Genomic DNA, 23612 nt, shown 5'->3' on the forward strand with positions numbered 1-23612 from the left:
GACATACATCTATTTAGAAATATGTAAGCTTGTAGATAGAATGTACACTATTCAAGAATTGGTTTAATGAACCAGCCTTGTTTAGCCTGGAAAATATTTCAAATGAGAACATTCTTATTTTAATGACTAAAATTTTCACACAGAAGAGGGATTAAACTTTCCTTCTTTGTGTGGTGAGGAAGCACTAAAATCAAATGGAAGAAGTTTTACAGAGTTTGCAATATCAACTTAACATGAGAAAAAATTTAATAATGAAATTTTGTATCTCAGATGATTGTTGATCTGAAAATTATAGAATAGCCTGCTGTTTTTGTTCCATACTATCCATAATAACTTTTTCAAATTTATTCATCTCTGTAAGTGTTGGTTTCTACATCTATTTTACTAAATGTCTTCTAAAATTATTTCAAGTTCTAAATCTATAATACTGATTGTAATCTGAGTTTTAGTTCCTTGGGAATAGAGAGTGGAAAAAAAGAATAATTGTGAGTTTACTAAGGAAATGGATATGGAAGAACCTCTTTTTAAAGCTGTACCTTAAAGGACAGTATTTGGATTGGCTTAGGATAAGGGAAATATTTCATTTAGGAAGTACAGTTTCAGGAAGAATCATGAAAGAGAAAATGTGTGTGATGGATGGCAAAAACAAAACATAAATAAATGCCTAACTGTTTCAGAAAATCTATGTCAAGGAAAGAAGAAATAACTGCAAATGGTAACTTGGAGAGAAAGATGATGGGATTCTTGAATGGCAGAATGGAAAATTTCTATGTAACTCCATTAATCATGATTGTACAATGTAGTTTTCTGAGCAAAGAAGTGAAAACTTATGTTTCAGGAAGGTTTGTTATGTTGTAAATAGGCAGAGTGACTTACAAGCATTAGAAAAACTAAAGACTTATCAATTAGAAAGCTACTGAAATAATCCAAGGAAGTTGTTTGTAATATGAGTTAGATTTTTGGAAGTGAAAATAGAAAGGTACAAATTTAAGAAATAACAAAAGATTAAGGAGGATTTCAAAATGTTAATAAAGTATAAGTTGCATATGAAATGTAATATTCATGGAATAATGCAAAACTGTTCATTCACCCATAGTCTAAAAATACAACCACAGCAACAGAACCAGTGAATAAGCTTTGAACAAATTGTTCTATGAAAATATTTAATTTTGTAACTATTTAGCAAGCATCTATTGTCTATCCATCTCTCATTCCCTTATAAACAAAAGTCATTCAATAAGCATGAGCTGTTAAACAAATTATAATAATAAAACATTCCAATGCCCAAAAAATCATGCTACAACTGGAAATCTTTTGAATAGAGTACAGTTCACGAAACAAAATGATAATTTCTCCATGAATATATTATTTTCACCTTTTTGTACACGAAAAAGGCATAGATCTGAACCTATTGCTTATGTCAAAGCATTCAGAGTTATCTAATATTTAACTATTACCATGTCTTTTTTAGAGTATGTAATTTCTTGCTGTCAAAAGCTTATTTATAAATTGTCAAGGATGAGTCGCATATACCATTCTGAAGATTTTTGTTTGAAAGGTCATTTTTATGGAACCTAATGTCTTCATAGATTGATGCTTATTTAGGTTTTGATATCAAAAGTAGTGATCAGACTCACATCTGAATTCAGAAATATAATCAATTATTAATCTAAAAGATATGTAATTATAACTAGTATTTATGTAGCACATGAAAGATTATAAATAACTTGATATATATTTTCAAATCTGACCATAAGTGTATAGAGTATTTTTCATACTACATATGTATAGCTAAGCATAGTAAAAACATGCACATAATACTTCTGTGATATGTAAATTCCATCTGATCTATAAAAATGGGGTTGTTAAGATGTCAACTTTATTATTCATGTGGTATCAAAGATATTCTTTGATAAAGATAAATATTCTCAAACTCAGATTAATAATACTTTCCTCTCAGTTGGATAGCTTTGAGCACAATATTTTCCCATCTTCCTCATATTCTAGATTTCCCTGTTTTTCTGGAGGTATGGTCTGTCTCAGTTGGTTTCTAAGGCAAGTAAACACATTAACACTAACTGATTGAATGGCTATTCCAGAATAAATTGCATAACTAAGAAGTATATGCTATAGTTGAAGCTGTGGCAACACTAATTCACTAATTGCAAATAGTTTATTTATTTAAATGCTTTCAGTTTATCTGTTTATTGTCCAGTGAAACTTTTCCTTGGACCTTAATCCTCGTAGAGCCCTGCATTTTCCCAGCATGGCTTTCTCTACATGAGACATTAGAATATAAACCCTTTGAAGACAGGCATTTTTTTTTCCTATTGATATCCCAACTATTAGCACAATCCTCAGAGTAAAGTAAACTCTTAATAAAGGCTTAATGATTGATTGATATGGGCACTATTTGCATTCTAGTTTCCTCATGTGTAAAAGGGAGATTATAGTGTTTACCAACTTTCAGGAATTATATTGAGAACTTCTAAAACTCAAACACTTCAAATATTGCATTGCTATATAAATGCCAAAGATAATCATCTTCCTCCTAAGCTTGTGTGTGTAAGAAATGAAAATGTAATGTTAGGAATTTATATGCAATGTGTCAAACCACTTAATATATGGGGCACGTTTGTAGACACCATGATAACTAATAATTCTCTAAATGCTCAGTACAATTAATTGTGTCTACATTTCATTATTTTTATTAAACAAAACAAACCAAATAGACAGTCATTAGAAAACCTCTTCTGACCTATATAGACAAGAAAAACTATGATATCTTTACCTCTGCCTATTCATTTGTACAACTCCTGTACAACAAGATCATATGACAAGGAAATATATGACATGTGATGAGAAAATCTAACAAAATCTGGGCAAATGTTTTTCAGCATCCCAGTAGCAAAGCATATGAATTAGACAAATCAGTCCTGGTATTGAATGACTCTGTTGAATGCTAAGGCTGGATATTTCTTCATAATGATATTCAGCTCTTTCTATCATCATGAGTAGATGAGTGTTTTCATCTTCCTTAATGAATTGAAACATTTATTTTCAATGGGCCAAAAATTGGAAAAAAAAATATTAACGCCTGGGGGACAAAATTAAAACAAGGTGTTTTCAAAACATCCATCAATTTGTGATTGCCTAGATTTCAAATTGTTTTTGCAGCAAGATGGATATCTGTACATTTTAGCAAGAGGCAATATCACAGAATGGAATCTGTGTGAAAGCACCTCTACTATATTACTGCTCTTGAAACTGTGACAGCTTCCAGGTGGATCATTCTTATTCCTATGTCTTAGTCTACTACATCATGAGAATTTTCTGCAGAAGGATGACAAATTGTTTTCCTACATGACCTAAACATTGAATAATTATAAAGATGCATGAGTATGAAAGGCCTTGACACTGGTGGGGAGTCCCTTGTATCAAAAAAAATTAAATTCCAGTGATTTATAGTTTCCATTTGCAAAGTGCTCTAATTCCCCCCAAAATATGGAAAAGTAAACATTCCAATAAAATGATGGAGGTAGGGGTGGCTTGTTGCTGAAGCCTACATATCTGGAAGATATTTCCCACCTATTTTGTAGTTTGCTATGGCATTCCCTAAAAAATGACTATTTCACAAATTAAAATAATTTCATCTTCAAATGTATTGAATATCTTTTTTGTTTCCTTTTTTATCTCATGTAAAAACATATTTGAATTGGAATCCTTTACTAACAAAATAACTAGAAATTTGTGACCTTCAGATAAAAAAGTTGTAAACAACTCTCTTGTCCATTATTCAGTATTTTAAAAATTAATTTCAAATATTTAAACCAAATAAAATGTTGATGACTCAATTTTTACTCCGCCAATGAGGTATACAATCCTTCATATGATTCAATAATACAGTTTATGGTATTGCTATAGTCAGGATATAATCATACAGAAACATAATCAATGCAAACAAGGTTAGAAGAGAAACAACAAACTGAGAACATGAAGCAAGGGTCTCTGAGAAAGGCCTTGATTCTCAAATACATAGAGAACTGAATGAAATTTACAGGAATTCAAATCATTCCCCAATTGATAACTGGACAAATGATTTGAACAGGCAATTCTGAGATGAAGAAAATAATACTATCATTAGTCATATGAAAAATACTTCAAAACACTTTTAATTAGAGAAATGAAATTTTAAACAAATCTGAGGTATCTCTTCACAACGATGAGACTAGATAATATGATCATGAAGTGCAACATTGTTGGAGAGGGTGTAGAAAAAATCTGGAGAGTAATGCACTGTTACTAGATCTGAGAAGTGATGCAACCTTTATGGAGAGCATTTTGGTTCCATGCCCCCAAGCTCCATCAAAATGTTTACACCTTCTAATCCAGTAATGCCACTACTAGTACTCTATCCAAAGGAAATCAAAGATATGGGGAAAAGACCTACATGTACAAAAAATATTTATAGCACCTCTTGAAATCACTATCTGCTAAATATTACTGGGACAACTAGAAAACAGTTTGGCAGGAACTAGGAATAGACGAATAGATCATTCACTAAGATAGGATGAGAATGGATACATGATCTATACATAAATGCCAATATCACAAGTAAATTAGAAGGTCATCAAACATGTTATCTATCAGACTAATGGATGGGTGTGTAATTTATAAATCAGCAAGAGACGGAGAGCCTTGTGAAATTTAAAATTAATAATTTTGAGTGCATTATATGGACAACCTTTTGTAAAAATAAAACAATTGTCAAATCATAAAGAAAGCAAAATATTGGAGGGAAATTTGATAGACACCTTTTCAGATAGAGTTCTCGTATCTAAAAATGGATAGAGAACATTGTCAAATTTATGGAAATAAAAGAAACTCCCCAATTGATAAATGGGCAAAAAAATAAATAGACAATTTTCAAAATAAGAAATCAACACCATATATACGTATGTATATGAAAAAATTCTGTAAATCACTAATGATAAGAGAAATGCAAACCATAAACAGTACTGAGATATTATCTCACACATCAAACTAGCTAAAATGAGGAAAGGACAAAATGACAAAAGTTGAAGGAGATTTCAAAAAATGGGAACAATAATACATTGTTGGTGGAGCTGTGAAATGATCCTACTATTTTGAAGATTAATTTGGAATTATATCCAAGAGTTATAAAACTCTATATACTATTAGACTAAATAATACTACTGATGAGTCTGTTTCCCAAGGGGATTAGGTAAAAAAGGGAAAAAACCCAAATATTTCAAAGCACTTATTATAACCCCCTTTGTTGTGGCAAAGAACTGAAAATTGAGGGATGAAAGAACTACACAGGATAATAACAGCGAAATTAGTAGAAACAAAAGAACATTATTCAAAACTATAGAATAATGCATAATAGAATGAATTGGGAACATTACTTCCAGCGAATGAACTAAAATGTGAAAACATGGGAGAAAATTTGTATGAACATATCAGTCTCCTAGATGATACTTTTTCGTGATGCAGGGAGGTGATAAGAAAGTAAGGCATTTCTGAGTGATATTAATTATGTTGATATGAATAAAAATAATCTAAACATATAAGAGATTTGTGATTTCATTTATGTAGAATTTTCTTTTTCTTTGTATATGGAAATTCTTGTTTTATTTCATTTTGTAAAATTTGTAAAAATAAAAAAAATTAAAAAATACTAGTATGCTATAAAAATGATGATAAAAGTGATCACAGAAATACTTAGATGGAATTATATGAAGAAATGCAAATTTAAGTGATTGGAAAAAGGAAATTGTTATACACAGTAATAGCAATAAAGTGATTACCAACTGTGAATGGTGACTTTTATCAGCAGTGCAAACTTAAAGGACCATTCAAAGAGATTTATGACAAAAAATAATTCTCTTCGCTACCACTGAAGGAACTAACAGACTTAAAATGCATATTGAAGGATACTATTCTTCATTTCATTTCTTCCAGGGACTTATTTCTATTGGAAATAATATGCATCATCTTTACAATATGAAAAATATGGAAAATATTTTATGAAAACACATGTACAACTTATATCATATTATGTACCATCTTTGGGAGAGTGGAGGGTTGTGATGGAGGGAGATAACATGGATCAAAAAAGTCAGAAAACAATTATTAAATATTTTATTGACATATGACCTAGAAAAAAACAATTTTTATTTTTTTTTTAAAAAAACCTTCCATTTTTGAATCAAGACTATATATTGTTTCCAAGGCAGATGAGCAGAAAGGGCTTGGCAATGAGGATCAAATGAATTGCCCAGGATTGCCCAGCTAAAAAGTGCCTGAGGCCAGATTTGAACCTAGGACCTACCTCTCTAGGCCTTACTCTCCGTTCAATGAGCCAACCAACCTCCCTCTAAAATGTAATTTTAAAAAACTGTGATATTTATGATAAATCTTCCTAATTTTTGCTAGGTAGGATCTTAGAGCAAAACTGTATTCAATCATTTGGGCTGTAATTAAATTTTTTGAGGCTTATTAGCATCTTCAAAAATAGCCTTTAAGTAACATGAATTGCCCTTCTAACATGATGAACATCATGAACATGATAAGGCTTCACTCAAGGAGAATTATATGTCTTTTTATATGCATTTGTGTGTTTATCTCCCTATATATTCTAATAACTATCTGGCATATTGAGATCTGAAATTCTTAGAGTCAATTACTTCCTTCTTAGCTTGGAGGAAAAAAATGGGATTTTCATAATATTTGAGCTAAAATTATGATCATAAATTTAGAATTTGAAGGTCCAAGAAGGTGATCTAGCACAACCTCCTTTTTAGATGAGGAAGATGTAATCCAGTTAAGTTAAATTATTTGTTCAAAAAACACTGTGACTTGATCTCTGTTAATATATTTCATTCTGACTAGATGGATTGTTTGAACCAGAATACAGACTTAAGCTGTTGTGTAAATTCTGAAAGTGACACATTGAGAGGAAGTAGTAAGGACTTCAATTACTTAAGAATAGCAACAAGGAAATCAAACTTCCCAAAGTCTTAAGAATCAGTGGAGTGGTAAGGGGAGGTTACATGAGGAAGCAAAGGGAAGCTGAATTATAAAAGAAATCAAGGAGGGGAACTGAGTTCCACAGATATTAGCAGAACATCATAGCTAAAAATATTGGTTCAAAATCACTTCCAAAAAGAATAAGAATGTTGTCTACAAGAAACACAAATGAGGCAGTGGACATACACAGGGTAAAGGTAAGAGGTTGGAAAAAATCTATTGGGCATTCACTGAGAAAAAGAAGGCAGGAAGAGCAATCATGATATCTGAAAAAGGCAAAGAAAAAATATGTCTTTATAATATGTCTTTATTAAAAGAGATAGGGAAGTTAATCATATCCTGATAAAAGGCACTATAGACAATGAGAAAATATCAGTACTCAACATGTATGCACCAAATGGTATAGCATTAAATTTTTTAAATGAGAAACTATTAGAGTTTAAGGAGGAAATAGAAAGTAAAACTATACTAGTGGGGTACCTAAACCTTCGTCTATCAGATTTAGATAAATCAAACCAAAAAATAAAACATAGGAAAGAGGAAAGAGATATGAATGAATCTTAAAAAATTAGAGTTAATAAATATATGGAGAAAAATAAAAAGGGACAAAAAGGAATATACCTTTTTATTTTTCATCAGCACATAGTACATTTACAAAGACTGACCATGTAATAGGGCATGGCAAACAAATGCAAAAAAGAAGGAATACTCATGACAGACATTTCAGATCACAATTCAATAAAATAATAATTAGTAAGGGTACATGGCAAATCAAAAAGTAATTGGAAATGAAATAATATGATTCTCCAAAATTGGTTGCTTAAAGAACAAATCAAAAACAATTAACAATTTCATTGAAACTTCCTGGTTAAGATGGGGGCAGAGTAAAAAGCAGCTGCTTAACCTCTCCTAACCAAAACATATAGGACTCCCCAAGAAGACATAAAAACAAATCCAGAGGAGTGAAGGAACCCCACAACAGGGCACAGCATTGGAGGTATATGGAATCAGGGCATTTCATGCTATACAGTGGAGAAACAGCTCTCACTAAAATGGGAGCTGAGAAACCGATTCCCTCACCACATACCACCTACAGTGCCAAAGACAGCTCACAAGAGTTAGAGCAAGTTTCGGGCATGCATTAAGTCCTTGGCAGCTACCTGGGGTCACCAGGGCCTGCTCCTGAGAGCAGCAAGACTTAAGACCCCAAGAGTCTAAAGAACTCACATGGACTTTGAACACAGACCCTGAGTGCAGGCATGAGTGAGGGCTCAGACAGAAGCCGAGACATGGATCCTGAGCACAGGCGAGGACTTGGATCTTGAGAGCAGGTATGGACCTTGATTGGGGACCCAGGGCAGAACGGGTTCACAATTGTGGAAGCAGCACCCTGAGACTGTTAAAGGAGCCTTGGGCAGAGGAACAAGCAAGGGGATCACCAGGAGGCTTGACCCTGAAAAAAACTAGACCAGAGACCTCAGGAGCCTAAAGAGCACAGAAAAACACTGAGTGTGAGGATAAACTTTTTTTTTTCAGATGTGAATCTTTTCTATTTTTTAATAATTTTTTATTGTTAGAAAAATTTTCCATGGTTACATAAGTCATATTTTTATTTTCCCCTTGACCCCCTCAACCCCCCCGCACCCCTCCCCTGTAGCCAATTCACATTTCCACTTGTTTTATTATGTGTGATCAGTTAAGACTTATTTTTACACATTATTGATAGTTACATGGGTGTGGTCTTTTCAGGTCTACCTCCCCAATCATGTCCTGTGAGGATAAACTTGAGAGGGTGCAGGTCTAACAATGGCAAGCCAGAGACAAGAACCCCAAAAGAGAAAGATCATCAAGAAGAAATCTGTAACACTAGACAACTTTTACACAGATAAAATCCAGACAGCAGAGCAAACAGCAGAGGAAAACAAACAAGTAATCATATCCAAACCTTCTCAAAATAATAAAAACTGGCGACAAGCTATTGAAGAGTTCAAATTTGAGATGATGAGAAAGATGGAAGAGATCTGGCAAGAAAATAACAGTTTAAAAGGCAGAATTTTGCAATTGGAAAGTGAGGCTCAGAAATAAAATGAACTGATAACCAAATTGAACACCAGAAATGACCAGACTGAAAAGGAAAAAACAGTCCCTAAAGGCTAGAATTGAGCAATTAGAAGCTAATGATCTCTCAAGACAGCAAGAACAAATAAAACAAAGTCAAAAGACTGATAAAATAGAAGGAAACATGAAATATCTCAATGAGAAAGTGACAGACCAAGAAAACATGTCTAGAAGAGATAATCTGAGAATCATTGGTCTTCCTGAAAAAGCAGAAATTAATAGAAATTTGGACTCCATACTAAAAGAAATTATTTAGCAAAATTGCCCTGAAATTCTACAACAAGAGGGCAATATAGACATTGAGAAGATCCATAGATCACCCTCTACACTACACCCAGAAAAGACAACCCCCAGGAATATAGTAACTAAATTCATGAGCTTCCAAGTAAAAGAAAAAATTGTACAAGAAGCCAGAAAGAGACAATTCAGATATCAAGGAGCACCAATCAGGATCACACAGGATCTGGTAGCCTCTACACTACAAGCCTGCAAAGATTGAAATATGATATTCAGAAAGGCAAGAGAACTGGGTCTAAAACCAAGGATCACCTACCCATCAAAACTAATTATATACTTCCAAGGGAAAGATGGGCATTCAACAAGATAGAAGATTTCTAAGTATTTGCACAGAAAAGACTAGGATTCAATGGAAAGTTTGATATCCAACCACAAAAATCAAGGGAAACATGAAAAGGTAAATAAGAAACAGAGGGGAAAGAAAGAAAACTTGTGTTTTTTTTTAAATTTGCCTCTTTAAGGGCTGCAATATGATCTAATTACTGGTATTCCTATGTGGAGAAATGTTACGTATAATTCTCTGTAAGGAACTCTATTCACTATTATAGTAATTAGAAGAATTATTCATAGGGAGAGTTTGGATACTAAATGGTCTAATATGATATGGGGGTGGGAAAGAGGGAAGTGAATAGTAGAGGACACCAAGAGAAACTTGAATGAATAAGAAAAATAGGATATTCTATTACACACAAAGAGGTCATAGGAAAGTGAAGGGATGAATACTATTATAAGAAGGAGAGGAAGAGAGCATTAAGAGGTAATATTTAAACCTTACTCTCAGTGTAATTAACCCTGAGAGGGAAGAGTAGCTTTATCCATTGGGATATAAAACTCTATCTAACCCTACTGAGAGAGTCAGAAGAAATAAACCAAAGGGAGCAAGGGAGTGGGGAGGTCAAAAAATGGAAAGGAGAAGAAGGTGGAAGGAATTCATTAGGCCTTAAAAATAAAAATAGGGTAATAATAAGGGAAGGGGTAGAAAGGGAAGTAAATCAAGGGAGGAGACAAGGGTTACTGGCATAAAGCAAACCACTGGTTTAAAAGGAAATAGTGTAAGAAGAAGAGGTAGAACTAGGGGAGGATACCAAAATGTTGGTGAATACACAACTGATAATTATAACTCTGAATGTGAATGGGATTAACTCTCCCATAAAAAGGAAGCAAATAGCAGAGTGGATTAGAAACCAAAATCCTACCATATGTTGTCTACAAGAAACACATATGAGGCAGGTAGACATACACAGTTTTAAGGTCAATGTCTTGAGCAAAATCCTTTGGGACTCAAATGAGAAAAAGAAGACAGGAGTGGCAATTATGATTCCTGACAAAGCCAAAGTAAAAATAGATATGATTTAAAAAGACAGGAAAGGTCATTAAATCCTGATTAAAGGCAGTATACATAATGAGGAAATAACATTGCTCAATATGTATGCACCAAATGGCATAGCAACCAGATTCATAAAGGAGAAACTGGCAGATCTCAAGAAGGAAGTAGATAGTAAAACCATACTACTGGGAGATCTAAATATCCCTCTTTCAGATCTAGATAAATCAAACCAAAAAATAAATAAGAAAGAGGTAAGAGAGATGAATGATGTCCTAGAAAAATTAGATTTAATAAATATGTGGAGAAAAATAAATAGGGACAAAAAGGAATACACCTTCTTTTCAGCTGCACATGGTACATTCACAAAGATGGGCCATGTAATAGGGCATAGAAACATTGCAAACAAATACAAAAGAGCAGAAATAATAAATGTAACCTTCTCAGATCATAATGCAATAAAAATAATAATTAGTAAGGGCACCTGGACAGGCAAATCAAAAACCAATTGGAAATTAAACAATATGATTCTCCAAAACCAGTTAGTCAAAGACGAAATCATAGAAACAATCAAGAATTTCATTGAAGAGAATGACAATGATGAGACATCCTACCAAACTCTGTGGGATGCAGCCAAGGCAATACTCAGGGGGAGATTTATATCCTTGAGTGCATATATTAACACATTAAGGAGGGCAGAGATTAATGAATTGGGCATGCAACTTTAAAAATTAGAAAGCGAGCAAATTAAAAATACCCAAATGAAAACTAAATCAGAAATATTAAAAATCAAGGGAGAAATAAATAAAATCAAAAGTAAAAGAACTATTGAATTAATAAATAAGACTAGAAGCTGGTATTTTGAAAAAAACTTATAAAATAGACAAAGTACTGGTCAATCTAATAAAAAAAGGAAAGAAGAAAACCAAATTGACAGCATCAAAAATGAAAAGGGAGATCTCATCTCTAATGAAGGGGAAATTAAGGCAATCATTAAAAACTATTTTGCCCAATTATATGCCAATAAATATTGCAATCTAGGAGATATAGATGAATATTTACAAAAATACAAATTGCCTAGATGAAGAGCAGAAGAAATAGAATACCTAAATAATCCCATATCAGAAAAAGAAATTGAACAAGCTGTTCTGTTAGAGAAATAGGTTCAGTATTGGGCCTGTTATCTGGATTCCTTAAGTGACCAATCCAGGCTGAGGCAGTCTTTGTGTTTGGTCCTGGTCACCTGAGCCCTGAAAAGCTCTGGTACCAGCAGGTTGGTTAATCCAAAAACAATTTGACCCCTCCAAGAGGCTATTGGGAGTCATTTAGAGAAATAGAGACTGTAATAGATATTTTATCTGGATCCCATTACAAAATCATCGGCAAGTAAAACTGAGTATGATTTTTTTCTGCACTCTATGTCAGGTAGCAGATAGAATAGGCCATCTAAGGTAAATATCTGAGAATCCTTTTTTGACACATTTTCAGATCCCCACCTTTTCTCAATATTCTTATTGGAAAGCTTTGAGTCCTTAGCAGACCAGCAGCTACTGAGTTAACAATTTCTCTCCTTGATAATTAAGAAGCATGAACTCTAAAAAATATAGTCAAGGCTGGACACAGACAAAAATAGAGATAAGACTTTATCTGACCAGGTGCAGTCCTATAAATCAAGGCAGAACACAATTAGTAAAAATCTCTATGAAATATATTTCTGCTCCCAGAATTAACCCCCTAATAATTGGTGGTTGGAATTTGGCCCTTTACCCTGGACCTATCTCTAGACTTTTTAGACTTTAATGGGTTCGTTTATGATTTGTAACCCTTTCACAGCTGTGATTCTTTCTCTGTGTTCTTTTTTTTGAAACCAGTATATAAATAAATTCTAAACTCCACAACAGTGGAATAGCTATGGCTAAAAAAAAGAAATAAAATAAAATAAAATCACCCTAGACAATATAAAATATTTAGGAATCAATCTACCAAAACAAACACAGGAATTATACAAAAACAACTACAAAACACTTTCCAAACAATTAAAACTAGATCTAAACAATTGGAAAAATATTGATTGCTCATGGGTAGGATGAGCAAACATAATAAAAACGACCATTCTACCCAAAATAATTTACCTATTTAGTGACATAACTACCAAAAAACTTTTTTAGGGAATTAGGAAAAACTGTAACAAATTTATTTGGAATAACAAAAGATCAAGAATATCAAAGGAAATAATGAAAACAAATGTGAATGAAGGGGGCCTAGCAGTACCAGATATTAAACTATACTATAAAGCAGCGGTGATCAAAATGGTATAGTACTGGCTAAGAGACAGGAGGGAGGATCAGTGGAATAGACTTGGGGTCAGTGACATCAGCAAAACAGTGTATGATATAACCAAAGAGCCCAATTTGGGGGACATGAATCCACTATTTGACAAAAACTGTTGGGAAATTTGGTAAACAATGTGGGAGAGATTAGGTTTAGATCAACATCTCACACCCTACACCAAGATAAATTACGAATGGGTGAATGACTTGAACATAAATAGGGAAACTATAAATAACTTAAGTGAATATAGAATAGTTTTCTTGTCAGATCTCTAGGAAAGGAAACATTTTAAAAGCAAGCAAGAGTTAGAGAAAATTACAAAATGTAAAATAAATGACTTTGATTATATAAAACTAAAAAGCTTTTGTACAAACAAAACCAATTCAACCAAAATTAGAAGAGGAGCAACAAATTGGAAAAAAAAATCTTTATTACAAAAACCTGTTACAAAGGTCTTGTTATTCAAATTTATAAGAAGTTAAATCAATTGTACCAAAAAATCAAACCATTTCTCAATTGATAAATGGGCAAGAGACATGAATAGGCAGTTTTCAGATAAAGAAATAAAAATTATCAATAAGCACCTGAAAAAGTTTTCTAAATCTCTAATAATTAGAGAAATGCAAATCAAAACAACTCTGAGGTATCACCTACACCTATCAGATTGGTTAATATGACAGCAAAGTAAAGTAATAAATGTTGGAAGGGATGTGACAAAATTTTGACATTAATGTATTATTGGTGTAGTTGTGAATTGATCCAACCATTCTGGATGGCAATTTGGAACTATGCCCAAAGGGCTTTAAAAGACTACCTGCCATTCAACTGCTGGGTTTATACACCAAAGAGATAATGAGGAAAAATACGTGTATGAAAATATTTATAGCCATGCTTTTTGTGTTGGCAAAAAATTGGAAAATGAGGTGATGCCCTTCAATTGGGGAATGGTTGAACAAATTATGGTATTTGTTGATGATGGAATGCAATTGTGTTAAAATGAATAATGAACTGGAGGAATTCCAGGTGAACTGAAATGACCTCCAGAAACTGATGCAAAGTGAAAGGACCAGAAACAGGAGAACATTATACACAGAAACAGATGCACAGTGGCACAATCAAATGTACAAATATTAATGATATGGAATTAAATCTGGATCAATGACACTTGTAAAACCCAGTGGAATTGCTCATGGACTATGGGAGGTGGATGGGAGGAGAGCAGGGAAAGAACATGAATCATATAAAAATGGAAAAGATTTCTAAATTAATTAATTAAATAAACTTCATTAAAAAAATTAAAAGAAGTTTGAAGAAAAAGGTCTCCTTCAACTTAACCACCCTGTACCTATCTATGAAAAGGCATTGTAATGCACTTTACTCATTTATTCTCTGACTCCTAACATATGTGGTAAACTGAAGTTAGCATCACATATAAAGATGACAGCAGTTAATAGGAGGCAATAATAATTAAAAAATACAAACTAAATTAATGTAGAGAACTAACCATTTCTCTATATATATGTTGTGAATTTTCTGAGAAATCTCAAGAATTGTATTTTTACTCAACATTTCATTTAATATGTACTTTATTTATTCAATGAGGAGGGGACTACATGGAGCCAAGAGGTCATTATATTTTCCCTAGGCTAAAAAAAAGTTAAATGTTCCAACAAACTAGCTAGTAAATTAGAGGCAAAAGGAGCAAGGTGGAAAATACAGTGACAGCTGCATTATTGCATTCTCCTCAGTGATACCCCAAACTACTGATGTTACATAATTTTATAAAATGTGCTTCATATTATGTATGACCACCTTACCAAATGGTTTTGTGTTATGAAAAAATCCATATTAATAAAACATATGATTTTAATTCATACTGAGAAAATACAATATTCCTATCTTTCTTTTAGAACTCAAACTTAAATTACAATCCTATTATTATACAGTTCTTGCTCATTTCAGAGAGACGTATTACTCTTAATGAGGTATTTAATAGGTAGTATGAACTACTCAGCACTTCCAACAAGAAAAAAGTATAATTTTTCAATGAATATATTTTCTTTAAAAAGTAAAAAGACAAGAGTTTCTAATTCATTTGAGAAAAAATGTATTAAGGTAAAGGTAGATAAGACGTTTGGAAAAGAATAATTGGCATCTTTTCTGCAATGCCTTACTTCTTAATTTTATCTAAAAGTGCATCCTGCCATGCATTTGATGAAAAAAAAATAAGTAATATTCTTATTCACAAGCATTTCTTCTAGGTAATAAGTAGCAACTGAGATCTTAAGAATATTAAATAAAAGGTAAAGGTTACATAGTGATATAAAAATATTAGATTTTCCCAACCTATACTATACTTCTAAATACACATAAAAGGAGGTCTATTCATCATTCTCCACTGATTCTTAAAATAAGACAATAGCATATAAAATATTCCCATATTATTTTACTAATTCCCTACAAAAATAACTAGATATATTTCATTAAAAATATTTTTCTAAAAAGCAAAACATAATACTTACAGTGATATATATTTATATTTATATAAAATACTCAACTATTGGGCAAAACAATGTGCCAGGGAAAATGTAAAGTTTAAATAGTATATATTCTCTACAGCATAGACTTAATGGTCTAGAGGGGAACTTAACAAAATCTTTCAAAGCTTTGTAAATCACTTTCCTTCAATAAACCTGCAAGATCTGGTCTAGTATTTTTTATTTCCTTTTTGCAAATGAGAAGAGTTTTTTAAAATGATTTCTTTTTTATTTTATTAAGTAATTTTTCCACATATCTCAAAATTATATGACCCATATTGTGTCCTCCCTTATTCCCTCCCCACTCTAAGAGTCAACAAGCAATTAAGTCAGGGTTATACATGTATTATCATACAAAACTTATTACTGTATTATTTATTTTTTTAAGTAAATAATCTTATAAAAACAAAACACTCCAAAATATACCCAAATATGTAAGGGATAAATCATGTTTTCAGCTGCATTTTTGCCCCAACAGTTCTTTCTCTAAAGGTGCATAGTATTCCTTTTCAAAAGTCCCTCAGAATTGTCCTAGATTATCATATCATTCTTAATAGCAAAGTCTATCACATTTCATTGTTCCACAATGTTGCACTTAAGCCCACAAAAGCCCTAGAGACAAAGCAGGCACCAGAAATCCCTCTTAAGTATGTTCCACCACAGTACCAACCCAAAGATAGAGAGGGCTTCGTCTCCCATACACACCTTTTTACTCCTGTCCCCCTCCATCATGCAAAGTATGCATGTAAAATGGGATGTGAGGTAGAACAAACTTAGGGAGTGTTTTCTATCTACACATCCTTTAAAAATCTGGAGACTATACCATGTGGTGTATATATGTTAAGTATCCTATAAATACAATGTCACTACTTCTTAAATTTTCACCTATCATGGGGGTCTCTAGAACGTAATTCCCCCCATAGGTGAGGGATCACTTCAGTTTGATGGGTAGGAGATTGTTGGATGTAAACCCACCTTCCTTGCCTTCTGGAATATCTTATTCTACATCTTCTGGTCCTTCAGTGTGGAAGCTGCCAGATACTGAGTATTCCTGTCTGGGGCTCAATAGTATTTGAATTGTTCCTTTCTAGCTGTATGCAATATTTTCTCCTTGGCCTGGGAGCTCTTGAACTTGGTTATAACATTCTTTTGAATTGTCATTTTGGGATTTATTGTAGGACATGTGTTGTGGATTCTTTCAATTTATATTCATAATTTTTTATAATATGCTGTCTAGCCTTTTTTATTTTTTTAAGCATGACTTTCATGTTAGTCCAATAATTCTTTTATTGTCTCTTCTCGGTCTATTTTCCAGGCCAATGGAATATTTCAATGAGATATTTCATATCGTCTACTATTTTTCATTCTTTTGATTTTGTTTTTATTGTTTTTAGATGTTTTGTGAAGTCAGTTTCTATTTGCCCAATTCTAATTTTTTAAATCAATCCATTGAGATGTTTATCAATTCCAAATATTATACATAAAGTATATTCAAACATGGAAATATATTCTTCAGTCCTCTAGGATTATACTTAAATAAATGAGAGGCAGTGTAGCAGAGTGGATAGAGCTGGACTCAGAACCAGAAATAACCAGCTTCAAGTCCCATCTCTGATGCACACTGGCTTTGCCCTTGGGTGAGTCGTCCAAACCTGCAATCTAGGCAACTCTCAGGCTATAAACAGCCAATAGGATGCCTACCTGCACTGGCAGAAGTTTTTTTAACCTAGAAGTTCCCAATACCAATGAAATCGCTGTCCAGTCCTTATTCCCTAAATAGGAAGTGCCACACTAATAATTCCCTGAACAGAACTCCCAGTAGTACTTCACTAGCTAAACAGAATATCAACATTTCCCTTTGAAACCTAGAAGGTGAGAAACAAGAAACTTTTGACAGAGTCCAATGGGAATGGATGTTTTAACAGATATCCTTGGAGCTGTGCAGTGTACATTTGAAATATACTTTATATTTCTAAAAATCCCTTCAGGGGCATTATTGATCCACTTTTTGGCCAATGTGGCTCCATAGTTTTTAAGGTTTAAATCTGTGGGTTTTAAGTAGAGTGATCACTGCAAATGAGTACAGTTTCATTTCTCTGGGCGACCACTCTCTCCATAGCACATATAAAATTGGCTTGATCCTACTTAAAACAGTTAAATAGACAAGCCCATTTTTAAAACCTAATTCCACAATCTAATAAAAACATGAAATTTGTGCAAGAGCTATACTTTGGAGTGAAAATTTCTCATGAAAATCACTATCACTGTTTTATACACAATGCAACTGCAGTTATTACAATCCACTGATGATTCTGTGCTTTGCTCTTTACCTCCATAATCGAATTAATCCTTAGCAAAGTCATTTTCTTAAATGGTCTATCAAGAATAACATTTACAAATTATCCCCCACCCAAAAACAAATAAACACAGCACAACTTCACATAGAATTTTTTTTGGCTGGGAGAGAAAGGGCCACAAACTAAAAATAGAATGGTGGTAAATTATATACATTATGAACATGTGATGGCCAAGGCAACTCACAAATATAGACTTATAGGCTCTTTATTTCATTTTTCCCCTCTAGAGTATCTGTATTCAGTTTTTTGTAGGACATAACATTAATAATTTTTTCTGGTTGCCATGTTCTTTTTACTAAGAATTTTCTTTGCAGGGCTTGATTTCTCTGGTGGATAAGTCAATCCAAAGCCAAACTGGCACAGTTAAGTCATATGGCTACCAGGTTAAGTTCTTATATGACTCAGTGGCTGTTAGTCTAGACCAGTGATAGGCAAACTTTTTTAAAGAGGGGGCCAAAGGAAAGGAAATGCTCATCTGTCAGTCTGTTTCTAAGGCAACTCTTTAGAAGTTTAATTGTATTGTATCCTACTCATTGTATTCATCAGATATAGGATTAATCTCACTTGGCAGGCTGGATAGAACATGTCAGGGGGCCAAATCTGGCCCACAGGCCATAGTTTGCCCATCACTCGTCTAGACCATGAACATTGTCAATTCAGTAAAAAAACTGATGGTTGACAGATATGAAAAATTTCCTGTGCCCTGGCCTGTGGATTCTCGACTAGAATGGATTCTTTAATTCCCTGGATCCTAACATGGCATGGTACATGTCAATAGGTTGATTCTCTGTAATCTTTCAACTTTTTTATTTTTAGTAGGCTAGTGTTCATGTCCAGCTCTCACCTGAATGTTTCACTGTACTTTTCAGCAAGTGGCTTAAAGTATTGATTTCAGGAAAGAGAAGGAGTTTCAGGCCAGGTTTGACAGAAATCTAGATTCTTTGACTCTCATTGCACTTCAGTTCTCATTTTTATTTATTCTAAGGAGGAAGTAAACAGATCTAATGACTATTTTTAAAAAATATATTTTATTTTATTAAAAAAACTGATTTCTTCAACTATGAAATGGAGATAATCACACCTATCTCACAGGGTTGTTTTGAGGATCAAATGATATATTGCTAACCACTTAACAGAGCTGATGGAAGGGAAAACAAAAACTAAATAAAAAGCTCTCTTACTTAAACCATTTCTTACCAAGAAATAATTCTTTTCGAAATAAGGCAATTGTATATTTCAAATCTTAGACTGAATTATATATTATAACAATTGTCAAAGCTTACATTCTTTCTAACCTCACTCCTACAGAAACTGAAAAAGATGATGATTGCCTTGCCCTGTGTAAAAGAGTTACTATGTGTTTGAGGTCAGATTCAAACTCAGTTATTCTGAATTTAGGATTCTATCCTTTGTACCACCTATCTCCTTTTATTATGAAAGGGTAAAAATGTGACATTTACTCTATAGGCTACTAAGCAATTATAATTGTATAGTAGATTTCCAGATTTTATGCTTCTCTAGAGGTTCAAATAAAAGTCTTATAAAATGAGTGAAAAAAGAATCATGCTGAATTATATACATCCAAGATTTCTATTTTCATTTTATTAGTACACCATGACATGAGTGACAACCTGTTAAGAAATGACTTAAGGAGAGCAAACATTATTTTATATTTAACTTTTTAGCAGTACAGGGGGACAAAGAATTTGGCTAAAAGAAAATACCCTACATAAATTGGTCACTTTAGAATATAATTTCTTCCATTCTTCCTTCCTTTCATCATTCCTTTCTTCCTTCCTTCCTTCTTCCCTTCCTTCCTTGTCCCTCCTTCCACTGTGTAATTTCAAACCACAGGAATGCAAATGATAAAGAAAAAGTATACTCAGAGAGGGCCAGTCTCTCAATAAATATGGACTTCTGGACAAGACCAAAACACCCCCAGAACTGTGAGAGACCTTCCTATATACTCCAAGGAATTAGACAATTGTTTATATCAGTACAAAAATAGTCCAAAGCAATAGTCATACCCACCTAAAATAGAGGCACACAGAAGCAATGTTCATTGGTTAGGAAAACTAGAAAATACTTCTTATTGGTACAAAAAGTCATTTGATAACGACTTAAGAGTCACTTTATAGAAGAAAGGAGAGTGGGAGATCCTGAAGTAGTGACACAAATAGGCAAGGGAGGAGCAGTGGAGCCTGGACTAGTGATGCAAAGATAGGAATGGGTGGTGTTGGGTGGTACCAGGCTTCAAATCCCAGGTCAGGCCTAGTGAGGTATACTAGATCACAAGTTCAAGACAATAATTATTGCTGAGGGTGCATGATGTAGCAACTTTGAAGGATGGTGCTGAAACTAGGGCCTATAATAAAACAGTTATTTACTTAATTCAAAACCCTAATATTTATACTGGAATATTCACAAAAGCCTGCTAAAATTATGATTTATGCTAACATGTTATAACTACTTTAGAATTACAATTATGATTATCTAATGACTACCCCTAACATTAAAATCTAATCCTCAGTAGGGAGTATGGGATTTTTCACTCACACCTCACTCCCTTCTTTCCTTCTTTCCTCCCTCGCTTCCTTCCTGTCTTCCTCACTGCCTTCCTCCCTCCTTCCCTTCCTCCCTACCTTTTTTCCTCTCTCCCTTCCTTCCTTTCTCCTTCCTTGTCTCCCTTCCTTCCTTCCTACTTTCTTTCTTTCCACCCTCCCTCTCTTCTTCTCTTCTTTCCTTCCTCTCTGTCTTCATATCCTTTGAATTTATTCAAAGTAATCACATATTTTCTTTTGACACAACAAGTATTTCACAGTAAAACAATATAAATTATGTTGAAAATAAAATTTCTCCAAATTATACAAATGGTGTGATATTATGATTGTTTTGCCATTTTAAATTTTGAAATTCATTTATTATATATAAAAGGAAGGCTCTGTGCTTTATATTGCAAAATATATTAAATATTTAAAAATCATTTTAAAAGAATAGTTTTCTAGGTGTCATGACAATCTTCAAGGTAATAAAGCTGATTTGTGTATTTCTACATACAGATAAACACACATTTACAACAATATCCATGGCATGTGTGCACAATACTGTACTCAGAATCAGGAAGATTTGAGATAACTATTTTATCCTGGGCCATTCATTAACTTAAAGTACTCTAGGTAACTATATTGCAGATGAATTGATACAATAATTGCCTCAATAGTTTAATATACTAATTAAATCACAAATCCAATAAAAAGATCTCTTTTAATTTACATTTGTATATACATATGTGAATATATATGTTTATATAAATACAAGCACGTGTATACCTACATACATACGCACATATATGTATATATATATATATATAGAGAGAGAGAGAGATAAAACACACATCTAATTATGCATATAGGGGGAATGGAATAAATATTTGTGTCATGCTTATTATGTGCCAATCATTGTGCTAAGAGTTTTACAAATATTATCTCATTTGTCATGCATATATATGTATAGCAGTTTCTATTGTATATTGGATTTCATTTAAAAACCTTCAGTCAACTATCTTTTTTCTGAAGGCATGATCAGATGTTATGTTGAACTTCCATTTTGAAAAGAAGAAAGACTTATTATATCTTAATATTTCTGGGGGAAACCCTGAATAAACAAAATGAATCAAATTCTCATGGTTTCAAAGAAAGCTATGGGAAAGGGGCAAAAGGCAAAGATATTGATTTTCAAATCATACCAGCAATGCTGAAACTTTTCTGTTAAACTCAGAAGAGTACTTATAGACCACAAGCTGAATTATTTAAATTGAATTCATTACACTTTGTAGAAAATTAGAACAATGATTTATATTTCTTTTGTCTTTTCCTATGATGATGAATTAATATTGTTGTTTAGTAAATGATAATTACAGTAAACTATACTTTATATCCTGTGAGATTCATGTATAATACTTCTGGAATCAAGACTTGAGCTTCATGCTTACTAATATTTTCTTATATTTTTCCATGATACTGATGTTCACAATTTAAAATTTTAATTACATTTATGAATAGACTTGAAGAAAATCAGACTGCTCCAGTGTTCTCAGAAGAATTAGTTTTCAGAGTTTCTAAACATGACTAGGAGTCTGCTTTAATAATCTTATTAAGTCACCTTTTCCTCCCCTTTCCCCACAGAGAGAGAAATTTATATGATTTAGAATGCAGAATACTGTCTATTTTCTACTGCTTGGTGAATGGATGTCAATATCAGTCTGGTAATTGCTTCTATAACAGCTAGCCTTTAGAAACAGCAATGAGGTTCCTTAGGCATTCTGTGTTCACTCAACTGATATTCCACATTCCTACAATTGACTCTCCACATATGCAGATTGCACAATAGAATTCCTGCCACGTCTGCATGCCATGGTGATTGCCTCATACTGCTTTACTGAGCAGCATGCTGGGAGAGCAATTGGAACTCTCCTCATGTGAAGAATGATGCATAATCCATATGACAGTTGCTTGTCTTGGTTATGCTTGTCTCTCGTTGCTTCCTTTTCCTTTCTTTCTTTTTTTTAAATCTTACAAGTGAGTAAAGATCAATCTTAGGGTAAATGGAATATTTGGGAAGAATACAAGCTTTAATACCAGCAGTGAGAGAGAGGAGTTATGAGAGTGAACAAAAGGGAAAGAAATTAAAAAAAAATAGCAAGGTGCAAAATACTATTCATTTGAAATTTATAAGTGGTTTCTAATTTATACTTTTAAAAGTTAAAAATCAGGCATTTTTATTGAACACATAAGACAAGTAAAGGGGGAAGAAACTTCACTTTTTGTTGCCTGTAGTATTGATAATTTGTATAAATCATTTTCACATATGGCCAAATTTCTGATTTTGATGGTTCACATATGTATGTTCCAATTCTGTTCACAATCAAAATGAGATTGGGGTAAGCAATGCTTTGGCTAACGGTGCCAAAATTTTGAAGGATATTGACTGCCTTTGCATTGAAAGGATTAAGATTAACATATAGTTATCAGAACAATTTTGCTAAAATTAGAAATTGTTTCCTCTACCATGATCTACCATAGCCACCTGGAAATCCCTTTATGATCTTTGTTGCTCTACCACAAATTAAATTGACTGAACATTAATGTGCCAGGTTGCATTGGCACAAAGCTGCTAGTTATATCTCTGTTTCTCTAATGTGGCCTTTGGGACATTTTGGACCTTGCCTGATTTATCTGGACTTTTCCCTGTCCTCTCCATTTATATCCTGCTATTTCCCTGGATTTCCACATTGGGCCCTGGGAGGAAGGGTGGTTTGGTGGGTGGAAATCATGGGATTTAGCTTCTGTAGGCAGGAAGGACAACCTAAATCAAGACTCCCCCTAATCTAGTGATCTGATAAATCCTCACTACCTCAGGGCAGTGAAACTATCCCTGATTAAGGGAGCCGGCCTTCCTCAGTTTGACTCCCTCCTCTGTGACCCTCTCCCAGAATTAGCTTCCCCTAGCAGCAATTACAAAACCCTCAAACCCTTTTCCTTCAGCTTACACCTGGCATCAATAAATCCCCTTTGATATTTAAACAAAGAGCCTCTG

This window comes from Gracilinanus agilis, chromosome 6, assembly GCF_016433145.1.
Source record: "Gracilinanus agilis isolate LMUSP501 chromosome 6, AgileGrace, whole genome shotgun sequence".
Taxonomy (NCBI): domain Eukaryota; kingdom Metazoa; phylum Chordata; class Mammalia; order Didelphimorphia; family Didelphidae; genus Gracilinanus; species Gracilinanus agilis.